Below are 6170 nucleotides of genomic sequence, written 5' to 3'. Positions count from 1 at the left end.
ATGCCCCACGAGGTGAGATCTTGCATGGAGCCCCAGACAGAGGGTGATTGACCGTCATCTTGAACTCCTTCCATTTTCTAATAATTGCGCCAACAGTTGTTGCCTTCTCACCAAGCTGCTTGCCTATTGTCCTGTAGCCCATCCCAGCCTTGTGCAGGTCTACAATTGTATCCCTGATGTCCTTACACAGCTCTCTGGTCTTGGCCATTGTGGAGAGGTTGGAGTCTGTTTGATTGAGTGTGTGGACAGGTGTCTTTTATACAGGTAACGAGTTCAAACAGGTGCAGTTAATACAGGTAATGAGTGGAGAACAGGAGGGCTTCTTAAAGAAAAAACTAACAGGTCTGTGAGAGCCGGAATTCTTACTGGTTGGTAGGTGATCAAATACTTATGTCATGCAATAAAATGCAAATTAATTACTTAAAAATCATACAATGTGATTTTCTGGATTTTTGTTTTAGATTCCGTCTCTCACAGTTGAAGTGTACCTATGATAAAAATTACAGACCTCTACATGCTTTGTAAGTAGGAAAACCTGCAAAATCGGCAGTGTGTCAAATACTTGTTCTCCCCACTGTATATCTACTGTGGTCCTCTGTAGCTCAGCTGGTAGAGCACGGCGCTTGGAACGCCAAGGTAGTGGGTTCGATCCCCGGGACCACCCATACACAAAAATGTATGCACGCATGACTGTAAGTCGCTTTGGATAAAAGCGTCTGCTAAATGGCATATTATTATTATTATATCTCCTAAGCGTTCAGATTTGAAACACTAGTGTTTACTTTCCCATCGTCCTGTTTAGAGTGCATTAGTCATTAGAAATTGATGCCTTCTATTTAGATCAGTGTTAGGAATGTCTGTCAACTTATCTACATTTCAGCACAACCGAACAGGACATTTGATTCAATAAATCTTTTCAAACGCCTGGTGTTGTTGTTACTCAACCGTGTTCAGAGTGAAATATATTTGGGAGGGGCCTCATTGTCTTGTTTCTTAGCATGCTTTGTTGCAGGTAGACTTTTTAGGAAAGATTGTTTTAATATCTATGTTTCCTCATGCACATTAACTGATCTTATTATATACAAAGATAAATAACTAATCCAGTCTGTAAGGTGTTGGACTTGTTTCACCCTTTACTGAGATGGTTGTTCCTGTTTAGGTAGTCTTGTTTGTTGAGTCCTTCACCATGAACGTGCGATGAAGCGAAAGCTTAAGAATGGCGCTGTTAAGATCAAAGCTTCGTCTCCTGAGTATACACCTTTGTTCGAGGTGTACATACCTACGTCTCCTGATTACAAACCAACTAATATGACTTATAGGACTTCATACTCTCTTGAGAACCTTGATGATCTCGAAATGGAGTCAGACGGCAGGGGTGAGCGCTCTGAGGTTGAGCCAGTCAAGGATGAAGTGGGCCTACCTGCGGCGAAAGGAGTAGTGGAGACTTCCAACATTTGCCCTGAGAATCCTACCAGAGATAATTTTGGACCGGTAAGAGTGAGATTTTTGGAAAGAGTGTATTCCTGCTTTTTGGCTTACCCATACGTTGTGTCGGGCTGGGTCAAGGACAAACTAGGAATGGTTACATCTGCAGTTTTGAGAAGTGGAATTGTGTATCTGCCTCCCAGAGGAAGCGGTGGCTTCGAGTCACGCGGCTTGGGGCTCAACCTATGGTGTGCTTTGCTCTCCGGAGCAGGACGCCGCATAAAAGGGTGATCAGTGCGGTAGTGTTGAGTGTAGAGGTGGATAAAATTAAAAGGAATATTCCTAGTGTTTGTGACGCCCCTGCCGTTTGGTGAGACGTAGACCCAGTGGCAATGGCAAGACTGAGAATACCCTGTCTTTCTTGTTGAGCTTTGACACAGAGTTAGGTTGTACAGTGCCTTCAGAAAGTATTCACACCCCTTGACTTTTTCCACATTTTGATGTGTTACAGCCTGAATTTAAAATTGATAAAATTGAGATTTTTTTGTCACTGGCATACACACAATACCCCATAATGTAAAAGTGGAATTATGTTTTTTGGTGTTTTTACAAAATGAAAAGCTGAAATGTCTTGAGTCAAAAAGTATTCAAACTCTTTGTTATGGCAAACCTACATAAGTTCAGGAGTAAAAATGTGCTTACAGTGGCTTGCGAAAGTATTCACCCCCTTGGCATTTTTCCTATATTGTTGTCTTACAACCTGGAATTAAAATTGATTTTTTGGGGGTTTGTATCATTTGATATACACAACATGCCTATCACTTTGAAGATGCAAAATATGTTTTATTGTGAAACAAACAAGAAATAAGACAACCCCCCCCACCCAAAGTCAATACATTGTAGAACCACCTTTTGCAGCAATTACAGCTACAAGTCTCTTGGGGTATGTCTCTATAAGCTTGGCACATCTAGCCACTGGGATTTTTGCCCATTCTTCAAGACAAAACTGCTCCAGCTCCTTCAAGTTGGATGGGTTCCGCTGGTGTGCAGCAATCTTTAAGTCATACCACAGATTCTCAATTGGATTGAGGTCTGGGCTTTGACTAGGCCATTCCAAGACATTTAAATGTTTCCCCTTAAACCACTCAAGTGTTGCTTTAGCAGTATGCTTAGGGTCATTGTCCTGCTGGAAGGTGAACCTCCGTCCCAGTCTCAAATCTCTGGAAGACTGAAACAGGTTTCCATCAAGAATTTCCTTGTAAATAGCGCCATCCATCATTCCTTCAATTCTGACCAGTTTCCCAGTCCCTGCCAATGAAAAACATCCCCACAGCATGATGCTGCCGCCACCATGCTTCACTGTGGGGATGGTGTTCTCGGGGTGATAAGAGGTATTGGGTTTGCGCCAGACATAGCGTTTTCCTTGATGGCCAAAAAGCTCAATTTTAGTCTTATCTGACCAAAGTACCTTATTCCATATGTTTGGGGAGTCTCCCACATGCCTTTTGGTGAACACCAAACGTGTTTGCTTATTTTTTTCTTTAAGCAATGGCTTTTTTCTGGCCACTCTTCCGTAAAGCCCAGCTCTGTGGAGTGTATGACTTAAAGTGGTCCTATGGACAGATACTCCAATCTCTGCTGTGGAGCTTTGCAGCTCCTTCAGGGTTATCTTTGGTCTCTTTGTTGCCTCTCTGATTAATGCCCTCCTTGCTGGTCTGTGAGTTTTGGTGGGCGGCCCTCTCTTGGCAGGTTTGTTGTGGTGCCATATTCTTTCAATTTTTTAAATAATGGATTTAATGGTGCTCCGTGGGATGTTCAAAGTTTTGGATATTTTTTTATAACCCAACCCTGATCTGTACTCTTCATGGTGCCACTTGCTTGGTGGTGCCCCTTGCTTGGTGGTGTTGCAGACTCTGGGGCCTTTCAGAACAGGTGTATATATACTGAGATTATGTGACAGATCATGTGACACTTAGATTGCACACAGGTGGACTTTATTTAACTAATTATGTGACTTCTGAAGGTAATTGGTTGCACTTGATCTTATTTAGGGGCTTCATAGCAAAGGGGGTGAATACATATGCACGCACCATTTTTCTGTTATTTATTTTTTAGAAACTGGGGAGTTTTTCAGGATAAAAAAGAAACGTAATAGAGCTAAGCACAGGCAAAATCCTAAAGGAAAACCTGGTTCCGTCAGCTTTCCACCAGACACTGGGAGATTAATTCACCTTTCAGCGGGACAATAACCTAAAACGCAAGACCAAATCTACACTGGAGTTGCTTACCAAGACAGTGAATGTTCGAGTGGCTGAGTTACAGTTGTGACTTAAATCTACTTGAAGATCTATGGCAAGACCTGAAAATGATCAACAACCAATTTGACTGAGCTTGAAGAATTTTGAAAAGAATAATGGGCAAATGTTGCACAATCCAGGTGTGGAAAGCTCTTAGAAACGTATCCAGAAAGACTCACAACTGTAATCGCTGCCAAAGGTGCTCTACAAAGTATTGACTCAGGGGTGTGAATACTTATGTAATTTTTTTTGGAAAAACACGTTTTTACTTTGTCATTATGGGGTATTGTGTGTCGATCGATGAGAAAATATATTTCATCCATTTTTAAGTCAGGCTGCAAGGTGTATGAATACTTTATGAAGGAACTGTATTTGCTCTTCTGTGAGGGCCTATGTTCTGAACCCACTTCGGTGCTTTAGGTGTCAAGGATTCTGACATGTTGCAGCAGTGTGTAGAAGGGAGATGTGAGAAATGTGCAGGTGGGCATAGTCAGAGGGAGTGTACAGTCCAAGAAGAAGTCCTTCACCAAATATTCCAATTGTTGACTATTCTTTCTCTGGCTGGATTCTAATAGGAATTACTAATCACTTCACAAACCAGCGTATTGTGACTTGCAGGTCTGATGTGGTCCTTGAGCCAGGATCAGACCATAATGTTGAAGATAACTAGGATATAACTAAAGGCCTTATGAAATGTATAACTTGTGGTCATAAAGGGTTTACTTTAGGCAGTCACTTGGTGAAGGCTTCAATGAATGCAACAACCATTTCACTGTCACCAACAAACACAGTCATGGGTGGGTATCTCTCACATTCACTCAAAAGGCATGCTGGGAAGTATGCAAATAGGGCAGTGTTCAAACACCCCCAGTGTTAAGTGTTTAAAACCTAAACGCCTTGTGCTGAATAAATGTGTTCATGTGATTAAAAAGTGTTACAGCAAATAAAAATGTTGCAGTGTTTACAATCTAAACACTGTGACGCGTTTTCATCTGAATTATTTGACTCGTTTAAAAAGTGTTAAACACTTGGTTTTACAGTGTAGGGTGATGAGGTTCCATTATTAGAGATGGGCCCTGGCCTGGACAACACATTATAAACAATCACAGACATGGGGCGCGTTCAGCAGGACATAGCATATAAAAATATGCTATGTAAAACAAACATCTCTGTCTGACATGTAGAATAAGGAATCAGGTCAGCTCTATTTGTGGTATTTCTATCTGCAACGTTCGACAACGTTTGGCTACTTAATGTTTCCCTGATGAACCAAACCCTCTGACCTACACAGCTCTGACAGGCATTACAAAAGACATGTACTGGCACCATAGAAAATGACTTCAATATCCTCTGAATGGCAATGCTAATGATATCATAATATGGAGGAGTTGGTGTCATTTACTATTAAAATGACATTGGCACATCAAAAGGCACAGTTAAGTGGCACGTTTTAGAATGGCCACGGAAGTGATCAGGTATTGAAGTGCAGTATGAATAAGAAGTACATACACATTCAGAATTGTACTCACATTGACTCATATAAACATGCTTGCACACACACACACACACACACACACACACACACACACACACACACACACACACACACACACACAAGCACACGGACACACACAGCGCATTAAATCATGAAGTTGGTCCCATTACTCTCCATTGTGTAAAGTACAATTTTCCACCAGGATAAAGTGCTTTTAGTATTGTTAACATACATCTTCAATGCATATATTCCAGTGAAAACATAAAAGAACAGAAACTAAACATCAGGGTTGGGGTCAATTCCATTTCAATTCCAGACAATTGAGGAAGTACACTGAAATTAAAATACTTTTCAATGCTTTTCAAGAAGGAACATTTGGAATTGGAATTTGGTTTACTTTACACTTTTGACTGGAATTGAAATGTAATTAACCCCAGTCCTGCTAAACATATATTCAGAAGAATAAGTACTGCCAATGTTCGCATCGATAGGGACAAATACACATACATACAATATGATATATTGCATCAAAATCCTTCAAGAAAAATAGTTTTTTTTCCAGTGCTTCCACTCCCATGTCCTGCGGACAGCGTACCTTTTTGTGTGCAAAACTGAAACAGTACCATGATTCTGTGATTATGTCCAAGTAAACCATGTTATGTTCACATAAACCAGTCAACCTTTCATTAAAAAATACAGACATATGAAGTTTAAAAAGCCCCCTTAGTCCATCTTTGATTACAGTACAGTCAACCCAGATGGGATATACAGTATGTTGTCCCTTTGCATGTTATTACCTGTTGAATCCTTATCAACCACAAGGGTGATGTATTCCCATCAAGTCCAAGTGTGTGAGTGTGTGAGTGTGTGTGTGTGTGTGTGTGTGTGTGTGTGTGTGTGTGTGTGTGTGTGTGTGTGTGTGTGTGTGTGTGTGTGTGTGTGTGTGTGTGTGT

The sequence above is a fragment of the Coregonus clupeaformis genome, chromosome 8 (genome assembly GCF_020615455.1).
Source record: "Coregonus clupeaformis isolate EN_2021a chromosome 8, ASM2061545v1, whole genome shotgun sequence".
NCBI classification, from domain to species: Eukaryota; Metazoa; Chordata; class Actinopteri; order Salmoniformes; family Salmonidae; genus Coregonus; species Coregonus clupeaformis.
This window is presented reverse-complemented; position numbering follows the sequence as displayed.